At 41.9% G+C, this 25,349-nt stretch overlaps 1 protein-coding gene across 1 annotated transcript in view; it reads right to left on the bottom strand.

Moving 5' to 3' along the window:
• MEGF9 (multiple EGF like domains 9) overlaps positions 1 to 25,349 on the bottom strand; it is a 363,416-nt gene that overhangs the window by 8,612 nt on the left and 329,455 nt on the right. The gene's annotated exons all lie outside the window — the stretch shown is intronic.

Below are 25,349 nucleotides of genomic sequence, written 5' to 3'. Positions count from 1 at the left end.
GTTATAGTTACATACCAAGTGGTCGAAATGTATACAATAAAGAACTTGCATGGCACATTCCCTTTTGGATGAATTAATGCAATAAATACATTATTTTCCTTTTACAAATGGCATTAATTTATTTCAGTCCTCTCAGGGTGTTATGAAGTCTCTTTGGTGGTAATAATAAAGCTGAGACTCAAGTACATAGACCTGCTGTGGAGTCATTGGCTTTGTTTCAGGTAGCTTTATTTACATAAGTACAAATGTACATCAATCAAATTTCTCTTGCAAGTATATACAGTGACACAGTAGACCGACATAGTTACAGAGCAGACCGACCGGCCATCCTTGCATCCCCAGCACAGGCCCCAACTCACACTCACAGAACATTCACTCTCAGATCAGACCCCACTCAACATTCTCCTGAGCTGCAGCATTCATGCATCAATATTCTACAAGCATTCACTCCTGGCCAGTGACATGACATGACAAGACTACATTACAACATCTCTCTTTCATACCCTGACACAACCATCACAACATCTCCCTTTCATACCAGACTCAAATGCAACATACCCTTTCTCACAACAGGAACCTTCTAACACAAAAGCTCCTTCCGTCCAGACCCGCCACATCCAGACACTGAGCCTGCCACACTCTGTCACAAACCAAACCAATCAAAGGAACATCAATCATACACACAGGTGGGGAAAAGGAGGGGGGGGGAAATCACAGGTTGACACACAACGGACCCAGATGCAACGCAGCAGAGCCAACCGGAACCCATCCGTTAAGAGGCCTAACAAACTAACGCGCAGGGAGAGTGGTGTTGCCCATGCCAGGAACAACATGTATAGAAGGGGTACGTAATCCACACTTCTTCCTCTCTCACAACCAAAACACAGTCAAATTCAACCAGCTCCCACTTGCTGCCCAACACATATCCCACAGATCACAACCAGTCAAATGCAACACACCTTCCAACCATTTTTAGAATCAGACATGCATGCTGCTTCATTCGCTCAGTGCATACACACGTATATGGGGACGGTGGAACGAAGCACACACATACAAGTGCAACCTGTCAACAACAGGCGAGCACATTCATCTCACCCGCGCCACGTACATCCTTACCAGTATACTCATGCATGCGTCAACCAAACCACAACACTACCAGACTCACTCACAATGAAACAACATTTAAACATAAATTGTGCTCCTGGTAGCACTGCAATTCTAATCTAAGCATAACCTTAACTAAGAGAAAAATTTTAACAAAAAGTTACCATAAACATTTCTGTGCACATTCCTAATTTACATTACTCAATACGCTAGCCGATTTCACATTTCTCTGCTGTATATAACATCCCTTGTATAGACGTGTAAACTTTATACTTTCTTCCAACATTAACTTTTTTCCCGTAGACTCCCTTTCCAAAACCCAACCATTCTTGGTCGGTAAATTTCCACTCATGCACCTCCTTTATGAGCGTACTTGGTGTGCAACTATCTGTCTGTTTGCGCACACTCTTAAACCTTTTATATTGGTTATATTGGAATCACTTACCTAGATTCCAATCTATCACCATCACTCAGCTGATTGCACAATTAACTTTTGGCAATCAGGTGATTGAACTCCTAGGTCCAATCTATATCACAACAATACACTAGATACCCTGCACTCCAAACAACCTACAACACGTGCGGTGTGGTTGAATGATGACAACACATGGGGCCACAGCACTTAAAACATTGTCACGCAACAACGGCCCACATTGAATTGCAGGGTATGTATTCCAAGCATCACAAACATTTTAAAATGATTAAATTCACATACTGAAAACAATTCTTCTCCATCATTGAGAAGCTTAGTCTCGATTTATATTCACTAAAATATAAGCAGTCACTTTCTGATTCACAGAAATATGTCACTTGTAATTAAAATACAAATCTTCATTTACATGTAGTAACGTAAAAATAGCTCCTTACTATGAGTTCTAGCGTAAAACATGCCTGCACCCTTATTTATTCTATATATCACATCACTATGAATGTCATATGTTAACCAGCACCTGCAAAAATAAAAAGATTAGTGATATCAAATGCACATTCTAAAACTAAAATCTATGAAAACTAAAATCTGTGTGCTTTCAATATAAATATATGTGCGTGATGCACTTCAATGACTTACATCACAAACACATTTCCGCTACATTCCGTTTCAATATATAAAAAAAATATCTTTCCGGCTTGCCAAAAATTGACATCCTACTTCGCTCGTAATTTCACTGTTCTATGTCCAAACATTGTGGCACTGATATCGGATCCACCGACAGTCATTTCTGAAACCAGAATCATCACGGTCTCATACGCACACTGGTTCTTCACTGTAACAGCATTATAGAAAGCCTCGCTGTGAATGTTTCCAAGCGTTCGTGTAGTACCACAACCTCATAGTTGGAGCTGCCTGATCCCAGTGGGACATGCCTGACTACATTATAGTAGGTAGAATCATGATGCTTGGAACCCAGGTGTGATGAGAGTTCTAGAAGAGAGAGCTGCAGTCAAAACACAACTGCTCAGCTCCCTTTACTGGTAGCAGCTTCCCTCCTCCTTTCTTACATGTAACTTGTTTATGTTATTAAATATTGAATATAATAAATATATCCACATTACAATAACGTCTCCTACCGTTATATATATGTAATTTCCCGTTCCGGTCTACTTCATTGGCGACGAGGATGGGATTGGCACTTCATCCATGTATACGGAGCTGCTCCGCTCATGCCCGGGTGTAGCAGCGGCTCCGTCTTCCTGATCCTGAAGGTAACGATCGGCAGTTCGCCTCAACGCATCGTCCTGGCGCTACGTCCCAATCGATCCATTAAAATATATAAAGAACTCGATTGTTGCTGGGCTGCGCTGCACATTGCCAAAACTGCGACGAATTTTCTTTTGTGAGGCACTCGATCGATCTGCTGGACCGCGATACACGTTGCCGTGCTGTTTCAGCCTTTCCTTCGGTTTCCTCCGTGGGCACTGTGCATTCAAGTTCGCGCATGCGTTGAATGCGCCGAAGAAGGAATGAATCATTAAAGGGACAGTACGCTGCTTTCCTTTTGTCTATTTCTCCAATGTGAACCCGTACATTGGAAACAATTAAGGTACCACGTCATCAAAGTTCGCGCATGCGTTGAATGCGCTGAAGAAGGAAGGAATCATTAAAGGGACAGTACGCTGTTTTCCTTTTGTCTATTTCTCCAATGCGAACCAGTACATTGGAAACAATTAAAGTACCACGTCATCATTAAAAGCATATTGCCTGCTGGGTTTACATCACAAGTTCAAGAAACTGTGTATGTTGAGGATCACACAAGTGAATGTCAACTTTGTGAATGGTAATGAAGATCCATTTCTCTACTGACAAGAGGCGGTTGAACACAATTACTCTATCAAAAAATTAATAAATACATGCACAATGTCAGGTAGGATATAATACCTAAGTACATCACGGTTTCTGGACACCACTGTGCCCCACATATTGTGTTTTTTTGTTTTTTTGTAGAATTTGAACTGGCACAGTTTGCACTGTGTGATTCCTCACAGAATCATACACATACTTGTGGTTCTCGCCAAATCAAGTTGACATGGCATTTAGCAGTGTGCCTCCGCCTGCTTTCTTTATGCCCAGCACTGACGAACCTGCCTTACCTTGGAAGAGGTGGATAAAATCCTTTGAACATTACGCAGGTGTGATTTGTGGTCCCAATTGTAGTGCAGAAAAGAGGAAGTCATTACTTTTGCACTGTTTGGGTCCAGTTGGGCAAGAAAAATATGAAACACTTCCAGAATTACCAGAAGAGGAGAGTGTGGATCTAAATGAATACCAACGAGCTGTAAAAAAAATTGACAAACATTTCGAAAAGAAGGTGAGCATAATTTTAGAACGTTACAAGTTCGGCAAACGCACACAGGAGGAGGGAGAAAGTGTGGAAAAGTTTGTCACTGCATTGAGGAAATTAGCAAAGTCATGCAATTTCAATGAACAACTGGATGAGAGACTCAGAGACCAATTTATGTTAGAGTGTCGCAGTAGTAAAGTGAGGGAAAGACTGTGGTCAGAAAGTGATCCTTCCTTTGACGTTGTTCTTCGTGTGGCAAAAGAAGTAGAACACACTGAAGAGTGTGTCAAGGAATTAGAGAACAAGTTGAAACAAGTAAAAATAGGAAGCACCATTAGTAAAATGCATGATGCACCTGAAGAGGAGTCAATTTCCATGATCAACAATGATAGTATTAAAAGGAGATCTGTCACAAAACAATACAATTTGTCGAAAGGGGACAAAAGGTCAAGCAAATATAGTCAAAAAAGGTCATCATACGAGAGTTCAAGAAAAAACATTCCAGAGAATCAATCAAGGAAAGCGGGAAGTAAACGCCAAGGAAGGTGTTATAGATGTGGAAATGTGAATCATTGGGCTGATGACCCGGAATGTCCAGCATTAAAGATCATTTGTAGCAAGTGCAAAGGGAAGGGTCACTTCTCTAAATGTTGCAGATCACGTGACAATGCTATGAATTGGATAGGAGACAATTCTGACAGTGATCGCAGTGAGAAAGAAATTCAAGAAGATTGTGTATGCACCATAACTGATGATGATGACGATGAAGAAGTGTTGGAAAGTCCAAGGGCCATGGTGTCTATTGATGGAAATGAAGTATGTATGATGGTTGATACTGGTGCAAAATATACGCTTCTGCCAAGACGATTTTGGAACAAGACTAAACATGAGTTTTTACATGAGACGGATATCAATCCAAGAGCATATGGAGGTGTGAAGATCAATGTCATTGGTTGGCATTGGGGAAAATTGAAATTTAAGAACAGAGTTGCCAAAGGCAAGATATACATCACTGGTCAAGGGAAAACTGCTCTACTCAGTTGGACCCACCAAAGTAAATTACGAGTGAAAGTCGATTCCACCAACTCGGAATCAGTGTTGTCTATAAGTGGTAGAAATTCTGAATCGATCAATGGTAGCAATGTTATAGGTAAAGCTGGTTTGTTAAAAGTTTTTCGAGATAAAATCGGATGTCTGCAAGGGTATACTCATCAGATATTACTCAAACCAGACCAAAAACCTATAGCTCAAAGATTGAGGAGCATTCCGTTAGCTGTACGAGAGGAAGTCAGTAAGGAGATAAGGAAAATGGAAGAAGATGGAATCATAGAAAGTATTGATGCCAGTGAATGGGTTTCACCACTTGTGGTAATAAGAAAAAAATCTGGAAAACTTAGAATTTGTGTTGACCTACGTGAGTTGAACAAATGTGTCATACCTGATCGGCATCCATTACCAAATATACAAGAAATTGTGTCTACCATTGGACCTTCTAAAATATTTTCAACTCTTGACTTATCATCTGCTTACCATCAAATCAAACTTCACACAAGTTCAAGGAAATTGACTGCGTTCATAACTCCTGATGGTTTATATCAATTTAAAAGAATGCCGTTTGGATTAGTATCGGCAGCATCAGTGTTCCAGAAAGTTATGCATGGGATGTTCAAAGATACCAAAGGTGTCATTTGCTTTCAAGACGATATATTGATTCATGCTATCACTCAAGAATTACATGACGAGAGACTATTACATGTATGTAAAAAATTATGCGATGCAGGCTTGACTTTGAGCAAGGATAAATGCAAGATAAATTGCACAGAAATTGAATATTTGGGACATAAAATTACAGCAGAAGGAATTTTTCCGAAACCACAATTAGTCAACACCATCGTGGAAATGCCAAGCCCAAGTAACAAGGATGAGATTCGTACATTCATTGGCATGGCTGAGTACTATTCTAAATTTGTCAAGGATTTTGCCATCCATACTGTTCCATTACGAGAGGCACTTAAGAAGAAAGTGTTTGAGTGGAATGAGGAATGTGAAGATGAATTCAAGTGTATAAAGAATGCGATAAATTCTGCTCCTGCATTAAAGAATTTTAGTACCAGTGACAAGATTATCATCACTACGGATGCCAGCAATGTGGGCCTGGGGGCTGTGTTGTCCCAGGAGAAGGATGGGCATGAAGCTATAATTGCTTTTGCCTCAAGATTACTCAAGGGAGCAGAGATTTCATATGCCACTATAGAGAAGGAAGCGTTGGCCATCAAGTGGGCATCTGACAAATTTAGAAGCTTTATATGGGGAAACCAAGTTGAGTTTCGAACTGATCATAAGCCCTTAACTCAAGTGTTTATGTCAAAGGGCCTCAATAAAGTTTCCAACAGGATGAGAAGATGGGTCATGATGCTGCAAGAGTTCAAATACACTGTGACATATGTTCCAGGAATAAAGAATGTGTCTGCTGATTGCTTATCTCGCTTAACTAACATTTCCGAGGTGGTCGATGAAGATGATGACATGGATGTTGTCTTCTGTGTGGAAACTTCTTCCATATCAAAGGATGATTGGGATCATGCCGAATCAAATGATCATAACATTAAGAAATTAAAAGAATTGATTCAAAGTCATGAGTGTATGAAGAAATCTAAATTTGAAGAAGCCAACTTAAGTGCTTTTTGGCCTGTTGCAGACGAACTTTATGTACAAGGGGATATTATAATGAGAGGAGATAAAGTCATTCCTCCGTTGGAGCTTCGTTCAAAGATTATAGAACTCGGACATGAAGGTCATCAAGGAGTCATTAAGACCAAGCAAAGAATTAGGAATGACTATTGGTGGCCTGGCTGCGACTTGCAGATTGAGCGATATATTAGGGAATGTATCCTTTGCTGTGATGATGAAAAAAAGTGTGTGGGTTCTAGGCAACCAATGGTTATTACCGACATCCCTAATAGTGCTTGGAGGGATATAAGTATGGATGTTTTAGGTCCTATATGTTGTAAAGGTGTACAAAAGTATTGTTTGGTAGTCATAGACCTCCTCACCAGGTGGGTAGAGGTTTTAATTACTTCCAGTGTCACGGGCAAAATTGTAGTTGAATTTTTATCAAATATTTGTGAGAGGGAAGGGTATCCAGGAAGTATTCTTTCTGACAACGGTACCCAATTTAAGTCTAAAGAAGTGGCAGACTTTTGTAAAAAATTTGCCATTGAGCATAAGACCAGCTCCATTTACCATCCTCAAACTAATGGAATAGTGGAACGCTTTAATAAAATATTGAAAGAAACCATCAGGATGGCTTGGGCCAATGGGATGGACTGGGAAGATGCTGTCAGGGAGAAAGTAATTGCACATCGTTTTACCCCACATATCAGTACAGGTATGTCTCCCTTTGAGCATAGTAGGGGAAGGAAGGCAAACACAAAATTGGCTCCTATTTGGCTTATCAAAGAAAGTAAGGAAATAGAGAAGAATTTAGTGAATGCAAAACGAAAAATTAGAGAAATGCAAAAGAGAAACAAGATAAATTATGATAAGAAGGTACGTAGCAACAAATATGATATGTCCACGGCTATTGGTAAATTTGTCAAGGTTTTACTTCCTCCTGCGCTAAGAAGTGGACCATGCAAATGGTCCAAACCCATCAGGGTTATAGAGGCTTTTCGTCATGCTGTCAGAACAGAGGATAAAAGAATATGGAATGTAGAAAGAATTTGGATGTGTGAAAGTAAGGTTCTTAATGAGAAAGAAAAGAGAAATGTAGGGCATAGAAGGGACAGAAATGTTAGAATTTCTAAAAATATGAACGGTAGGGTGAAGAGTGATTGTTATAGTGTGGTTAAGAAGAAATGTGATGGCAAATCTGAACAATCTCAATTTTCTTTGCCAACTACCTCCAGATATGATGGATGCATGTCCAGATCTGGCAGAGCTTATCGGTTGCCGAAGAGGATGGAAGACTATGTGGAATTTACATGAATCACCTAGAACATTTGGTTGTCAGTTTCTGTATATAGTTTGTGAACAATAGAAAGGGAAGGAGATGTGTAGTACCACAACCTCATAGTTGGAGCTGCCTGATCCCAGTGGGACATGCCTGACTACATTATAGTAGGTAGAATCATGATGCTTGGAACCCAGGTGTGATGAGAGTTCTAGAAGAGAGAGCTGCAGTCAAAACACAACTGCTCAGCTCCCTTTACTGGTAGCAGCTTCCCTCCTCCTTTCTTACATGTAACTTGTTTATGTTATTAAATATTGAATATAATAAATATATCCACATTACAATAACGTCTCCTACCGTTATATATATGTAATTTCCCGTTCCGGTCTACTTCAGTTCCCAATAGTGCAGAGAGTCATTAAAACGTACATTCCTTCCTCCTTACGTTGGTCACGTTGCGTACGTGAACGTTATTCACTAGAGGTGCTTTCTTTTTTTTCCCGTGCATTGCAAAACAAACGCAGCGACGATCCTTGGACTTTTCCAAACATTCTGCTGCATCGCCATTACCCAGAGGACGTTCGACAACGTCATCCTTCACTCTCTGGCTTTGAAAGAGTAAGACCTCACTGGGCCTCCTCACAGCAACCGTCGCACACAGAGAGCATTTTTTAGACAAGGCAAGTTCCATGCTGTATTGCAATACACGCTGTCATGTTTGCCAAACAAAATCCAAATCATCCCGTTTATAAAACTTCCAGGGAAAAAATACATTAATTGTCTTCTGCACACGATAGCCAGAAATCACTGATTAAAGTTGTATTATTTAAACACACAGCACGTTTCCTTCCATAGACGCACTGGCCATTCTTTCCGTTATTGTTACCCATGTTTCTTGAAAACTACATGGAACACTGGTACCACTTGCTGGATTATTGCAGGATCTGCGCCACAAAGTCATTGCAAAGTCATTGCAAGTCTATTTGTATTTCCAACTCTTATTCATTGATCCTTCAGCTGGGCTTGGGATAATCACAGCCGCCCCAAGTTTTGTTTTAATACGGATTCCTGGGCATAGCTACTCTTTGCCAATTAGGTCTCTGGGGAATTTCTTGTTGTTGGGGCCTCCATCCCAGAGCCCAAATGCCATTTTAATCTTTATAGCTGAGCAGGATGGATTTACATTTCATCACAGCGCAGGGGGAACAGTGGGTCACTATAGCTGCTTCCCCCTCCCACATCTCTTCTTACTTATTTTCTGATGCTGTAGATTAATTCTTTTGCAGCATATGGTCTGTCCTGTGGTTTTCTCCTAACCTTTCATCATCTCAGGGTTCTTTCTGTTTGAACCTCGTCTTCAATTGTTATGAAGCCTCTTTGGAGGTAATAATAAAGCTGAGACTGAAGCACACATACCTGCTGTGGAGTCATTGGCTTTGTTCCAGGTAGCTCTATTTACGTAAGTACAAATGTACATCAATCCAGTTTCTCTTGTAAGTATATACAGTGACACAGGAGACAGGACATAGTTACAGAGCAGACCCACCGGCCATCCTTGCATCCCCAGCTCAGGCCCCAACTCACACTCCCAGAACATTCACTCTCAGACCCACACAACATTCTCCTGAGCTGCAGCATTCATACATCAATATTCTACAAGCATGCACTCCTGACCAGTGACATAACATGACAAGACTAAATTACAACACAGGGCTATTGGGTGACGTTCCATAAAGTATAAGTTACTTACCTCCCCAAATCATTGTTTTCATGTATATAGGGCCTCATTACGAGTATGGAAGTAGTCATGGTGCTATTAGCGCCATGATGCCTCCATACCGGGCTCCAATACCGGGTTCCTGCAATGAGGAATTACCGGGTCATTCCGACAATGGAGGACCCGGTAATTCCTCCTTGCAGGAACCCATCCCCATTCCCATTGAGCCCCTATAGGGCTCAATGGGAATGGGGAAGGAGCTAATAACGGCACCGTCAATAACGGCCCGTTATTAGCTCCCTCTTCCCCTCGTGGGACCCGCTAAGGACACCTGGTTTTACCAGGCGTCCTAAGCGGGACCCGCAAAGGGAACCTCATAATCGGCGCTCCCGCAATGAAGGGTGCCAGTCCCGTAACGGCACCCTTCATTACGGGAGCGCCAGGGTTATAATGAGGCCCATAGTCTTTCTTTCCTCTGTGGATATTTTAAGTCCAAGAACCTTCAGACGCCAAGATGGCACTCGCTAACGTATTCTGATGGCACAAAGACTCACCAGGCAGCCACCTGGTAACCAAGCAGCGCAGTACGAAATAAAGAATGCTGGATAAGTATATCTGGTAGTTCCATATTGTGCTTATATGAAAAAGAATCGCTTTGTTAGGGGGCGGAAGGGTTGAAGGCATGAAGAATCTGCTGAGGAAGTACAAGCATCCATTAAAGACATTTTGCCATCTTCTAAAGAATATTTTTCCCTTTCAGATTCTTCAGTTTTATAAGAGTGCCAAAGCAACGTCAAAGTACCATTTGAAGGAGGGATTGCCGGATACTCCAAAGAATCTGAGCTTTCCAAAAAACTCCCGACTATCACCCATGGAGGTAGGAGCACTGAAATCATGCAAGTACTGTTTGGCTACGGTTAGGGATTATAATAAAATCCTGCTCTGCAGTTCACCTGTATGGGGCCATCTATCAGAAAGGCTGCTGTAGCTCTATTGCCCCTGGAGGAACCAATCAAAATACCCTGCAGTTCCAATTTTTTTGCCTCATCATAACATAGAATTGCAGGCCATAATCCTACATGAAATGGCTGCATGCCTCAGCTCTTACCAATCATACTCATTCACTTGAAGGAGCCCAGATCTTCCTTAGCTCATAGTTCTGGTCTACTCCCTACATTACTGTGTAGGAGACCTCCGCCAAACACCTCACATAGGTAGGTGCATAGGCAGTCCGGATGCATGCATGCGATCAGAAGCCCACAACTGTTGTTGGTGCCATGGGTGGATCACATTTTTTTTTTTTTTTTGCAACATCAGTCTAATATGTCTCAGCGTAACACTGTGACATCAGACTTTTATTACAAACATTTTTTTTTCGCGTGTTCCTCCAAAAACGCTACCATTAGATCAAACCGAGAGAGAAAAATGCAATAAAAATAAGTGCAAAGAGAACACACAGGAGCAACCGAAGCCACCGTGCAAGTGCCATCTAGCTTCGTGATTAGGGCGGCACAGTCTGAGTTAATTGACCCACAGCCTTCAAATTGAGAGAGGCGATGAAATCAACTATCGCACAGCATAGTTTCACCGAATTGCCTGCCATTGCATGAGACCACCAATCTCGAGAATCTGGGCTCGCAGGACAAAAGTTCCCAAGATGTAGGATACGTTTTGCCGTAATTGACGTGCATTTAGTTATTAAGTGTTCAAGGGTTTCGGGCTCCTTCAAGCAAAATCGGCATATGTCATCAGTTACTTCTTTGGAATGCCAAAGCCACAACATGGCTCTTGTGTCAATGGCGTTCAGCCGTATTCGCAGGAACTGCTCACGATGGTGTCTCGACGGGCAGTTCGTCAGATAGTTACATGGAACTCCCTGCTTAAGTTCACCTATTCCAGCATCTAATGTTGAGGCCATCTTTCTCCTTTGTTCGTTATTCTGAATCCACTTCACAGTCTCAAACTTTTTTTTCGCAGATTGTGGTCTCATTATTAGTTCGTCGGTATTTAAATCGGCACCAGTTAACTGTATCGAACGTTGTTTCCATTCTTCAAGTAAATTGGAGTGACCAGGTCCAGCACTCTTGGAAAAAATCTGATAAGCAGGGGACATGGGCGATGCAATCATTTTCCGGAATGCCATTAAAGATTTCCACAAGACAGTAGTGTGTAACGAGTTTAAAGAAAGCTCATGTCTTAGCTGAGTCATTGAAATGTATGTTGGTAGCTTCAGGACTCGCCGCCAAAAAGTGCCCTCGAGTTTCTGCCAAAAAGCCACGTCTATGCACCAGCCTGCTTCCGAGCCAAAAGTAATGGCCGGAACTACTTTTTGAGAATAAAATGTCAATATGGGTGTAAGAGTGAATTTCCCATGTAATTTGTTCAAGAGCTGTGCTTGCATGCTGAATTGAGTCATTTGAGCTATTAGGTCGGTTTTCCAGTGATGTTCACAAAGGGAATTATTAAAAGAGATTCCTAGGTATTTTATTGAGTCCACTACATCAAGCGGATTCTTATCGATGTACCAAGTGAAGGCCCTTTGTCTTTTAAGGTTTGGTCTACCAATGACAACGATCTTGGTCTTGTCAGTGTTTATCTCCAGATCGTTTTTGATGAAATATTCGTGTAAGTTTATCAATTGCCGTTGTAGGCCTATCTGGGTCTTGTCTAAAAGGACCACGTCATCCGCGTAAATGAGACATCCAATTTCGGTGTTATTTAGAATTGGTGGAAAACATCTCACATTTGTACGATGGGCTGGGATGTCGGCAATGAAGAGTTTGAACAGCTCAGCAGCTAGTGGGCAGCCTTGTTTCACGCCCATGTTCGTAGGTATTTGATCAGATAAGGCGCCTTGATTGTTTAAGCGTATGCTGATGGCTGTGTCAGAATGAAGCGCTTTTATTGGATCGATCAAGTTACTTGGACAGTTCCAGTTTTCCAATTTTTGCCATAGCTTAGAGCGATTGATACTATCAAAGGCGCCACGTAGATCGATAAAGGCGACATACAGATGTGTTTTAGCCCTTATACTTTCAAGTTTTAAGATGGTCATTAGCAGCAAGTTCACTTCAACGCCGACTCCTTTTGTGAATCCTGTTTGTCGCATGTCTGGGATTTGTTCCATGACTGACCATTGAGAAAGCTGCTGACGTAGAAAAGAGGCAAACATTTTTCCAATGGTGTCCGAGAGGGCAATCGGGCGATAGTTGGAAGGATCTGCCCGATTGCCCTTCTTATGGATGGGAACTATTATAGCATCCCGCCAAGAAACAGGTATTTTCTTCGTTGAAGATATTCTAGCAAATAGGGATTCTATGAAGATAGCCCATTCCACCTCATTGTTTTTTAACATTACATTCGTTATGAGGTCCGGACCAGCGGCGTTAGAGTTCTTCAAAGACCGAATTGCGAATTTTATGTCTTCGGCTGAAATACGCAAGTCCCATTAAGACGCATTTTGCTTAGAGCCGCTTGCGACTTCATGTTGTGGATTACTGAAAATGTTTGCGTAGTGACGCATCCATTGCGCTGAGTCAATTTCATTTGACGCCGTGGGCTGATGTTTGGTATTCCCAGAATTGAGGATTGCCCATATTTCCCGTGAGTTTTTCTGGACTAGTTGTTTTCATTAGTAGCTCAGCTTTGTCCTGCTCTATTATTATTTTCTGAGATTTTAACCAGTTACGATATACTTTACGTCGTCTATGGATTGCAGAGATGATAGAGCTCGTATCGTTGGTAATCTTGAGCAACTTCTTCAGCTTCCTCACGTCATGTCGCATCGTTTTTTTGGCTTGCGTCAGAATTGACGATGATATATGTTTGTGTTTATGCCCCATGGTAGAATTTGCCACTCGAACAGTTACGAAATCGGAGAGCAAGGGGAGATAATCGACCGCTGTTGCTTCTTCGTTGTTGAAGTTTTGGCTGATCTTTTGAATTTTTGCTTTGTTGATCCTTAGACGGTTGCCACCTGCATTCACTGAGATAGGAATGTCGTAGCGTCGATTTTTTGTTGGCCATTCCACCGGACAGGTGAGCCGCATAAGATTGTGGTCACTGTTGGTCATGGGTACGATTGTTAATGACAATTCTTTTTCAAACAGATTTTGCGATACCCAGAAATAATCAATGATTGAATGAACCTTATTGTTTGACCACGTTTGCTGTGGAGGGCGGTCGCCTGTCACATGCCCGTTGACCATTTGGCAATTCCTCATGTGGAGTGCTTGACTCCATTGACGACCCTGAAACGCTATTTCTTTAGCAGGAGCTGGCTTGTAACTCTGGGTTCCTTCATCGTACTTGAACCAATTGTAGTTCAAGTCTCCTGCACAAATTATTGATCCTGTGTCTATGCTGCTAATCTGGGAATTGCCTTTGATAATTGTGCTGCTGCAGAGCCAGTATGTGCTTCCTAGACATGGTCTTTAATCGTGTGCATATAATGGCCACGTCATAGGTAGCATGCTACAGTTTCCATCAACCCCAGCATGCTGTAGATACTGTACATAGCATGCACAGTTTGCCCTGCAAGTAGTCATTATGTGCGTGCACAATCTTGCTGGCTTTTACTTTTTTTTTATTATTTAATAGTAGTGCGATCCAGTTTTAAATTAAAACCTTTCAGAATAAAATACATACAAGTAAAATAATTAATTTTTTGCCTCATTGTGTGTACTTCCATCAGGGTAAAACCACATTTGCATCAATATAAATATGACTAATTCACACTTACAATCATCTATACACCTACATTTCTCGTACAGTACACATTTATTTATAATATGCATACAGCCTGAGATAGCTTTGCATATAACATCCATAATACATACAAGATAAAACATCATACTAAATACAAACATATCTGCACAATATATTAAAATATCCCTTCGGATAGAAAATGCGATCATATAAAAAATGAGGTTGATGTCATTGCCCTCAAACAAACTATTCCATCTTACAGTTACATCTTCATGATATTTTGTGTTGCTATATGCTTTCATGTGCCACATTCTGATGGTATTTAAACTGTTACAATGGCTCATGATGTGTTCAGCAGATTCTAGTACAGCCTCTCCACACAATCTACACAAGCGATCTAGACGAGGTATACCAAGTTTTGGCGCCCTCGATCTCTAGTAGCTCTGTGTCATCAAACCTAAACAGAAGTTACGCTCTAATAGTAGCACTATTTGGAAAGGCAGCAATAAAGTTTTGGAACCTTATTTCGTGTCATCAGATATTGAATAAATGGGCCACTATCAACATTTGTAGACAAGCGCACAACATCACTATCCATATTGTGATTACACATACTTTTAAACCACCTTTTCAGTGTTTCAACAGTGGCGCCCAGCCTTTCACCCAACTGTTATGTCTAACCCACTGATAATCAAGGCTGCCAAAAGTCTCACAATCACCTATGTTTTTATATGCCTGCATCACATCCACAATTATTGTGCCATTATCTAATTTCATCAACTTCGTCAATCAAGTCTAGCTTGTACTCCACTCTGGCTGCCATTCTCATTACATTGAATTTTAATGTTAAAATATCAACTGATAAAAATGTGGATATTCTGAATAATATGCGCATGATTAGGATCTCCAGTTTGGATAATTTTTGGCTAAATTTAGGGCCCCATACTTCAATCCCATAGAGCATACATGGGAATATCTTGACCATATACAGTAGCAAGATGGTCTTTATTTAACACCCACCTTGGTTACCGATAGTGGCTCCTCACATGGCACATCTTCATGCACTCAGCTTTGGTTTCTTTCCATTATGTTGCCCACTTGAGTTTGCTATTAATATATACACCCAGGTATTTGTAACAATCTACCACTTCCACTACTTTCAGTTCTAGCTTCCAGATCAATCGGTTAGATTTTTGAATCTTTATTTTACCCATAGATGCAAAAATGTTGGTTTTGCAATGTTAATCCGGAGGTCATTAACTTGTGCATATGTATCCAAAATATCTAGTTTCGCTTGGAGACCCCTAGGTCTATAATCAAGCAAAAGCAGGTCATTCACATACCCATGCCAGTCGATTTTCAATACTCTAATTTTAACCGGGCAGGACGTTATTGTTTAAGTGCTTCTGCTAAGTCAGCTAGATATAAATTGAACAGAGTAGCTGCCAAAATACACCCTTGTTTAACCCTTGCACCATGGGAAATTGCTCACTCACTCGCCCTACTCCGTCCAATTTGACACGCGCAGTGGTGTCAGTATAGAGCAGCTTAATCATGGACAGCAGGCCCCGAGGAATCTTCCATGAGACAAGTTTGTTACACAGTCGGTTCCTCAGGACTGTGCCAAATGTTGCACGGAAATCTATGAAAGCGCCACGGACAGGGAGTTGACATCAGTCCCAAAGGATTTTCGATGGCGGTGACCAAGGTCAGTAGGTTATGGGTAGTAGAAGATTTTACTCTAAATCCACTCTGATTGGAGGGAAGGATCTTATTCTCACTAACCCACTTATTTGATTCTCTCAGCAGTACATTAGCAAATACCTTTGTAGGAATATTCAGCATGGCTAGCATGCAGTAATTCAATGGGTCGTTTTAAGCACCCTTTTTTATGGCAATATAGTACTTTCTTTCCAACTTGCGGGAACTTTCCCACAATTACCAATACATATGCAAGAGGCAGTTGCAAGTGCCATCCAGCCCTTCAGCCCGGGAGGTAGGAAGTAGGCTTAGTAATTTCAGCTACGGTGGATTTACAAATCCATTTCTGGTCACCTATTGTGTGCATTTCATCTGCCCACACCCAAAGTATTTCGAATATGAGTCTCCCAACTTGCTTCGCTGATGCTATTAATGGGCAGGTTTTTCTTTTTGGAACCTTTCATTACCGACCAGATGCCTGTATTATTACTTCTCGCAAGGTTTGCCAGGCGCTTCCACAGATAATTTTTACTTTTAGCCTTATGGCGCCTTAGCCATCTATGGTAGTTGATCTTAAGGGATTTAATGAGGGATGGAAGCTCATCAGCCACCATATGTTCCCTCTCGGTTTTTAAAGCCTCTGTAATATCATGCTTCAATTTCTTCTTTGCAGCTTGGATTTGATAATCATACTTGGTTCTACGACTGTTTCTCACATTCACCATTTACTAGTGCCATTATATCTTCTTTTCTTAGTGGTGGCTTATTTAATTAACCTGACTACCCTTGAGAAGTCTAGAAGAACCTCTTCGTCAGAACTACCAGTAACAGCGCCATCTCTCGAAAAAAGGCAGGGAGAGCAAGCTCTGAAATCGCTCTGGCCTTTCCCAAATTTACCCGATTCCACATGATACGACTGCAGCCGCTATTTAGCTAGATATCGGCATTCAGTTGAAATTGGTTACTACGTTCCTTCCTCGTAATTAGTATACACAAGGGTAGATGGTCACTCATTGAATATCACTATAGCCATATAAAGCACTAATGCCAGAGCCTCTTCATTGACAATGGCATAATACAGGGTGGAGAAATGCTTTCCACTTATTCGAGTAAATGCAGTATTTGCATCACCTGGGCAGTGGCCATTTAGCATCGTCATGTTGTAAGCGCAAAATAGGGTTGGCCAACCTTTCCCTTGCCCATTAGATTCAGGCTGAGTATAGGGCTTTGACTCCATCTCATCATTTTGCCATTCTCTATTGAGTCCCATTCTAGCATTAAAATCTCCAACTACTAGAATGGGGAAGCCACTTCTATGTGCCTCTAGAATGTTTTTAACTGAAGCAATATTCATTTTACTGGCTACTGTGTTAGGAGCATCAAAGATGTTTACGAATTGCAGGTTGTTAGCTGCGGGGAGGTCACAATTTATCATGACTGCTTGGATCATTAGGGTCGACCACTATGTTTCACAAAGTGTCCATGGATGGCTTACAGAAACCTGCAGGCATCCCTTCGGTCTGCTGATAGGGCCCTTGACTGCTTTGATCTGCTGGCTGCTGCGATCATTGATATCACAAATCTCTGTCATCCAAGTCTCCTGAAGAGCCACAATACTAAACAGATCAATATGCGCCAACAATTCTTCGTCTGCTGGCAAATGAGCAAACCCTCCATTATTCCAAGAGCACATTACACAAGTGTCATCGCGAGGTTTTAGCAAAATGGGCCTTAAAAGCCTTGGGCAACCATTGCCAATAGCCATCCATCTCACTTACAACAGCTTGTTTAGTTTCAGCATTCATTCTCTCTCTCTCTCCCAGAGAGAGAGAGAGAGAGAGAGAGAGAGAGAGAGAGAGAGAGAGAGAGAGAGAGAGAGAGAGAGAGAGAGAGAGAGAGAGAGAGAGAGAGAGAGAGAGAGAGAGAGAGAGAGAGAGAGAGAGAGAGAGAGAGAGAGAGAGAGGCTCTACTTGCGCGGCTACCTTTCCGGTGCGACACTGATCGCTCTTCTTTACAATACTCTTCATTAGCATTGGTTGTGTGATCATCTACTACTGTCTTCATATTCACCTCAGAACAGTAATAGAGCCTAATTTAAAGAGCTCATTCTCAAAGTGAAGAATGTATTCTCTTGTGGAAGGAGATCTACACCGTATATTGGATGTAACATTCATCCGTCCACTAATTGCATTTTCAGCATCAGCTACCGCTTAATCCAAGTAATTTTGAATATCATAAGCGCCATTCCTTTCCTTATTTCTGGCGTTATCGGTTGCTATCCTACTTTGCTGCACCTTAGCTGTATGATTGTGTAGTTCAATGATTGTCTAGGGTAATACATCATTTTGTCCCTTCTTTCTACTTTTTTCTTCTATTCCAAGCCCCTGACCTGCAATATTCACTTCATCTGTAGATGGAATGGTGTCTGAGTGTGCCACACACCCATTATTCACCTTTAGGTTATCTTTCGTTCTATACATTACTGCTTTTGACAATTTTCTTTTCTGATGTTTCGATTTAACTACTCTTTTTTTGGGACATCTGTTTAGTTCTACCATTGGAAGTAAGAGGGACAGTATAGGCATCGTTCACATTCTTTTCCTTTGGTAGCTGAAACTGCCACATTAGTGAAAATATTACCTTCGCTAATCTATACTCTTCCTCTGTTAATGCTTTTGTGTAACACAGATTGAACATCTAGTTTTTTCCCATACTCTCACATGGCATTACCAGAAGCGTTAGCAGATTTTCCTAATACTTCAAGCATCGCTGTAGACGATATACTCGCTGAGCTCAACGTGCTCGTATTGTGTTCCTCATTTCTCACTTGTACATCTTCAAGAGTGGGAGTCAGGGTAGGAATACTATTATTCAATATATTCACTGTGGCACTCAGTCCAGGGCTAATACGCCTAACCTCTTCATGAGCTTCTAGTGTTGCCTAAGTATCATTTATCCACATTCTCTCTGGGGTATGTTGTTCAATACTAGCATCATATTAATTGTTTGCGAACTTGGGAGTAGAGGCAGCATTTAAATAAATATTCTTGTTAAACATTGAATTTTCTAAATGAACTAACTCGTTTTTACCATCCAAGCATACATCAGCTACCTCCTTCACATCACTTGCATTAACACTGGGCACGACATTGGCATGTGCTTCAATTACATAATTTGCATTGTTTGCCTCATTGCCCCTCTCCCCCTCCATTTGCATCAGTACCATCGTACTTACACGCGTCCTTTTGGGCGATATTCATACTTTGCACAGGTTCTGTCATCCCGTTTTAAGCCACTATTCAAGAGGACAATATAGCCTCGGGTGTATCGCTATGCAGCCGCGATGATTTCTGCTAACACACTCTTATTTTCTTATTTCGCAAGCACATAACATTCTCAAACAATTTAGAGCCCAGGCAAGGCAACGCTTCAGTGAGATCGATCACGATCTCTTTTGTAGCCAACTCTTCTTCACTAACATTTATGTACATCGGGTTTGACACTACTTTCTTTGGATAATATTTAGTAATTTTAGCAATTCTCTTTGCATTCTCATTAGCAGCACCAGTCTTGCAGATATATTTTTATGCACGGTTCTAGACTCACCCGCCGTGGGTACAAACGCACAGGGTCAGGCTCTGATACCAGTTCTGCTATAGTCGGCAACTCCAGGCTCCTCCTCCTGTATTGCCTTAGATACATGTGTGCCTGCCATAGGGGCAAGGGAATAGTATATTAATGCTCTAACTTGGGGTCGGACACGAGCGAGTATTACAAGGTAACGCATAACTGCCGTATACATGTCACGACTACACACAAAAACACTTTCAGCGCAGTGCAACCGAAGTGGGCAATCAACTCTGGCCCCCAGCAAACAGCACTTCCGGTGCACTTCGAGATGCGCGCGGCCGCTCCCTTTTGAGGCTGCCTTACTGGGGTGGGAGTAGCCAACCCGCGAGTGAGAAAAATAGGGGTAGAAGGTCCTTTAAAGGTCCTCTAATTTTTAATAGGATTTGGACGTTTTGAGCGGACTTATCTATGGTGACAAATGGAACAACTGCCATAGCACTTTCACGTTTTAGGCACTTTACTAAAACTTCAGGCAAGCATTACAGAACTATTTTATATAAATTGTGGAGTTGGTTAAGAATACAATGGTACAATTGCATTAGCACTTTCTGCTTTAGGCACTTTACTAAGCACCCAAGCAAAGCACTTTAGCAAGGCATTACAGACCCTGACCAATTTCATACACAAATTGTTTTAGGGTTGGTTAAGGATAACACCTACTTATAACCATGTCCAAATTAAAAGCTAAATCAGGCATGTCCCCCAATAAGGTATCGAAGAAGTCAAAATATTTGCACCCATAAGGGAGGCAAATGTTTAATGATTGAAATTAAAGACTTGCCATTTGACTTGGATGGATACAAACAGGACACTAGAAGTAAGCCACTCCTCACTGACTGTGTGGTCAAAGTAGATGGAATTGATGTAGTTACCACAGAGAAAAGAAGTGGTGAAAAGGGGGTTGTGTGGACTGTGCCGGCCCGACACATGGGCCGCCTGTGCCGTCGCCCACACTCTTGGGGGCCTGCAGCAACCTGTGAGTATAAGTAGTAACAAGGGCTGGGTTGCTTCCAGCCACACACACGGCTTTTCTTTGTGCCCGTTTTAGTGAGGCTACTCTGTCAGCTCCGTTCGCCCTGTGATGAGATTCTAATAATAATAATAATTTCACATTTATATAACGCTACGAACCCTCAGGTATCTGAGCGCTGCTTATTACCCACAGTGTGTGGTGCTCATTTATCAACCTTGGAAGGATGAAAGTCTGAGCTTGGCCCTGCCGGGATTCGAACCTGCCTTAGCAGGATCTGCACTGATGTCAAAGCGAGAGCTCTACTCCTGTTCCACTTGACCAGCATTCTAGAGACAAATACCTCCCGCTCACCTCCACAGCAGCCCAGAAGACCCATGGGTCTTATCACGCTCTTTGTATATAGTTATGGTCCACTTAAAAACCTTTGTTTTGGACAAGGGGTTGAAAAGGGCATTTTATTCTGAAAGCACATACAGAAAAACCAGTTGCCGCCCAAATCTGTCTTCTTTGAAAACAACCAAAATATGTTGACAAAAAAAAAAAGTTGCGCAAATATTGAAGGCAGAACCTATAATCTGGGTGCCTATATTGCATATTTTATTCAGTGCCCTGCGGCTAATATATTTGATAGCCGGAGTCATGGACCAAAGCTGAAATAGCCCCAAAATACAGGAAGGTGAGCAGAGGATCCAGCAAATTACTGCCCAATATCATTGTTGGATGCTACAGGGGAAATCTTGGCAAAGGCAGTGTTAAAGCATTTACAGGAATAGGCTACTACTAACACCAGCAGCTACCTACAAGCAGGCAGTAGTACAGTGGATCAAGGGTTTCAGTTACCCCTTATACTCCAGAAATAGAACATCCTAAGGAAAGTTTGCCTATACCCTTGTCTTTGTTGATTTGAAGACTGCGTCCGATGGTGTACCGCATGCAATTTTTTGGAATGTGTTAAAAGCCAAGGGTTTCCCAGATCAGCTATTGGGGATAATTCAACAGCTTTATTTTAACAATCGGGCTGTGGTACGCTGGCGACTTGCGGAAACTACTAAGCCTTTCGCAGTCGAAAGGGGTGTCAGGCAGGGCTGCTTATTGACACCAACTCTTTTCTGCATCTTTGTGAACGAGATAATTGAGGTATTAACAAGCACACGTTCTGCCCCCCCCCCACCCCTCCAAAGCTTGGATGCAATAGGATTCCTGCACTCTTCTCTGCTGATGATGCGGTCATGCGTGCAACAACTCCCTTGGGACATAAAAAAAATTACAGGCCATTTATAATGGGCAATGCAAGAGTATGGGACTGGCGATTAATGCCAAGACACAGGCCATGGTATTTCATTTGAGGCAGAAAAAAAGCCCAAGACTGGATGTATGATGCATCATGGGCAGGAGTTTAGAACAGGTCCAGGCTTACGATTATTTAGGCATCAGGTTTACCGAAAACTGCCAATGGGCAGCACAGGTAGCCAAATCCAATATTGTGCTAGGCAGAGATTCTAGGGCAGGGATCAGATTTGCACACAGGCACAGAAGTGGGGCTGTGAAACCAGCCATTGATCTTTTTAAATTGCAAGCTAAATCTGCGGCTATGGATGGGGCTGAAATATGGGACAATATGAGAACTATGAGAGAAGCTGAAATATGAGAGAAGCCAAGTTGCTTATCTCCCTCGAGCAGCCCCAATCTAATCGCTGATGAAATGGTGTTAAGACTGGTGCTGTATTGGAATGGGCTATGGGTCTTCCGAATACTTCAAAAATACAAAGAGGCACGCCAAGATATATTGTCGCAGGAGGGGGGCCGCGCCCTCTCTTGGTTTCAATACATTACATTCTTGCCAACATTAATGTCATTGAGCCATTTTTGGCACAATCCCTCTGGTATGAATGCAGAAACCAAGCGCTCAGTCAAAAAAGGCTCCCTCATTTTGTCTAGAGCCAAGATGGAGCCATTATTTACCAGATTATCAACAGGACCCTCATATTGGTCATGCAGAGCAGATTCTGGTTATGAGGAGTACTTGGATTCTGTCTCACCCTTGTTAGCTCGTTTGTTGTACATTAAATTTAGAATGGGCACTCACTGGTCCAATGTTTACAAGAACATGGAACCAATCACAGTGCAGTACATGCCTCGCTTTCTCTGCAATCTAGGCGTCAATAGATAATTTTGTGCTTCGCCGTTTCTCGCAGATCTCAGAAAGCTGCGTCTCAATTTTAATTCGATATACCAAATGCAGCAGGCATGACACCATGGTTATGTGTAAACTGACACAGAACAAACGCGTGGTTTACTCTGTAGCCAAATACATTCACAAGGCCTGGTTGAGAAGATGCTCACTGACAAGGAACCAGCGATGTAATGTATACATTGGCAATTGTTTGGATTAATACCAGGCTATGTCCCAATGGGTTTCAATTCCTAAACACCAAAATGTCCCAAGATTGTTTACGACTTGCTCGTCCTAGTACAAAGTACCAAAAAAAAAACTATTAATTATAATTCTACCTCTACACGAATATTCCAAATCAAACAAAATGCTAGGTGTAGTTTAAAGTATGATATGCTGGGCTTCGTGCAATAATTTGATCAACAAATAAATATTATTGTGAAGAGCTCCCTTTTAACTTAACGTGCACAATACAACTTTTTTTTTTATAAGCGTTGCTATGGTCCTCTAACTTGTGCAAGGCCTTTATTTAGAATTCAATTGTTTGTTGACCCGAAAAAGTTATTGTTACAGGTAAAACAAAAACCCTGCAGAAATTTGCCAGTTATGGTAAGGTACGCAACCATAACTCATGCTACCACTGTGCACTGCACGGACTAACACCCATGACCTCAAAGATGGCATCACAAATGTTTCTTTCACTAAATTCCATTACTTTTTAACAAGATATGCTTAGTTTGTATAGATGTATTATACAGCATACTGAGGCCGGTGGCTCTATACTAATAGCCATAGTGGTTGGGAACACTGCATCTGTTTGCGGATATCGAGTGGAGTCAAACGTGCTGAGAAAGGGAGGGGCGGTCATAAAAAGTGGTAACATGCAGCAAATACAAAAATCAAAAACAGCAGCAAGTGCGTGAATGGGAACGGAAAATGCAGTAGCTGTATACAATGTGTATTTTCGCAGAACAAAGAGTGCAAAGGCATAGTGTATGTAGCATAATGGAAAGCACCAACAACGGAAGTGACATTTGCCTTCATCAATGTTATCGCACACCTGATTCACAATCGAATAAAGGACGAAGAGGCAGAGGTTGAGACGTCCACTACCGAGAGCAAAACGTCACTGCAACGTGGTGAGTAAACGAAAGTTTGTTGTAAACGCACAGGCCCGGTAGTGTACAATAGTAGGAAATCATGATGTTTTCCGTTTGTGTGCAGCAATGGCTACCACCCTAGAATGACTGGATGAGAATTTTACGCATGAAGAAGTAAGTGAGGACGATAGCCCCATTGCTACCCACCGCACTGTGAAAAGGGAGAGAGTTACTGCAAGGGCAACACCCTAGAAAGGCTGGAGGAAAATTCCCCGCATGACGAAATGAGTGAGCATAGTAACCCCATAGGTAGGGGACGCAGTGGCAACAGTAAGACAATTACAATGTAATGCTTCATGTAAATTAACCACATTTGTTGTTCTTTAAACAGAACATACAGGAATGCAAAGGCGTAGACCAGAAGCAGCACCTTTTGCACAGCAACATACGTATACCGAAACTGAAGTAAACGCTGGAAATATAAAAAAACACTGCCTGGACACCAAAATGGATGAATTGCTCCTCCAATTTGCCACCTTGAAAATGTTTGTAGAATAACATATTATGGGGAAAATAAGATATCACTGACCGACTTCCCCATTTCCCAGCCCCCCCCATCCACGAAAATTGTGTGTCATGAGAGATGCTTCGATGAGACCTCAATCCCATCTTCCCCTCACCAGCACCTTGTTGAAATGACAACATCCCCAGTATATGTATTGGTTTCTGGTCCCCCTTCCCTTTACGAATGGTGGCTATGAATGTCTGCTAATAAATATTGATATGTGAAATTGATATGTGAATGTGTACTGATTGTATATGTGACTTTTCCTTTGTTTTAAGAAGACCATTGTAAGTGTGAAGGGTACAGCACTAGTGGGGATGATTGCAAGTGAGGAGAATGGAGGAGTCGTATGACTGCCGCATTTGGCTTCCCTATGCGCAATCACAATGAAAGCATCTGTAGGACGCCAGTACAGGCAGCATGTTTGCATGCACAGAACCGCCTGTAAGTAGTTGCAGGACCATACGTTTCTCGGTTGCACAACTGCGCACATGCGTATCTCATCCTGTGATGCCTGGTAACACCGTCCCTGGTCATGACATGCGAAGAAATGTGTGATGTAGTTGTAGTAGGTGGAAGCACGCACCCACGTCCGGTGAGTACCTTTGCATGCAAACATTCCACCTACAGTATCGTGCTCACAACAAGCTTATGTAGAAATGTTCCATTCTCACGTGCCGTACATTTAAGTAGTCCAGGGATGAGAAGAGTATCCGTAGGAGAGCTATGCACGTGGCCACAAAGTATTACGGCCAATATATGTCCTGCAGACAGGCGTCCAAATGGAGAACAATGGCGACGTCACCATGGTAACGGAACGCTGCGTGTGGTCCCTTATTTAGCAGATACGACCCAGATCCCTGCACATCGAAAGAGGACAATTCTCTGCAATGTATGGAGTGTTACAGTGGGAGTGCACCCTTACAGAGATCCTACACTCTTCCTTC

This window comes from Ambystoma mexicanum, chromosome 8, assembly GCF_040938575.1.
Source record: "Ambystoma mexicanum isolate Mex_15411 chromosome 8, UKY_AmexF1_1, whole genome shotgun sequence".
Classification (NCBI taxonomy): domain Eukaryota; kingdom Metazoa; phylum Chordata; class Amphibia; order Caudata; family Ambystomatidae; genus Ambystoma; species Ambystoma mexicanum.
The sequence above is the reverse complement of the archived record's forward strand: the minus strand, read 5'-3'. Positions and strand labels throughout refer to the sequence as shown.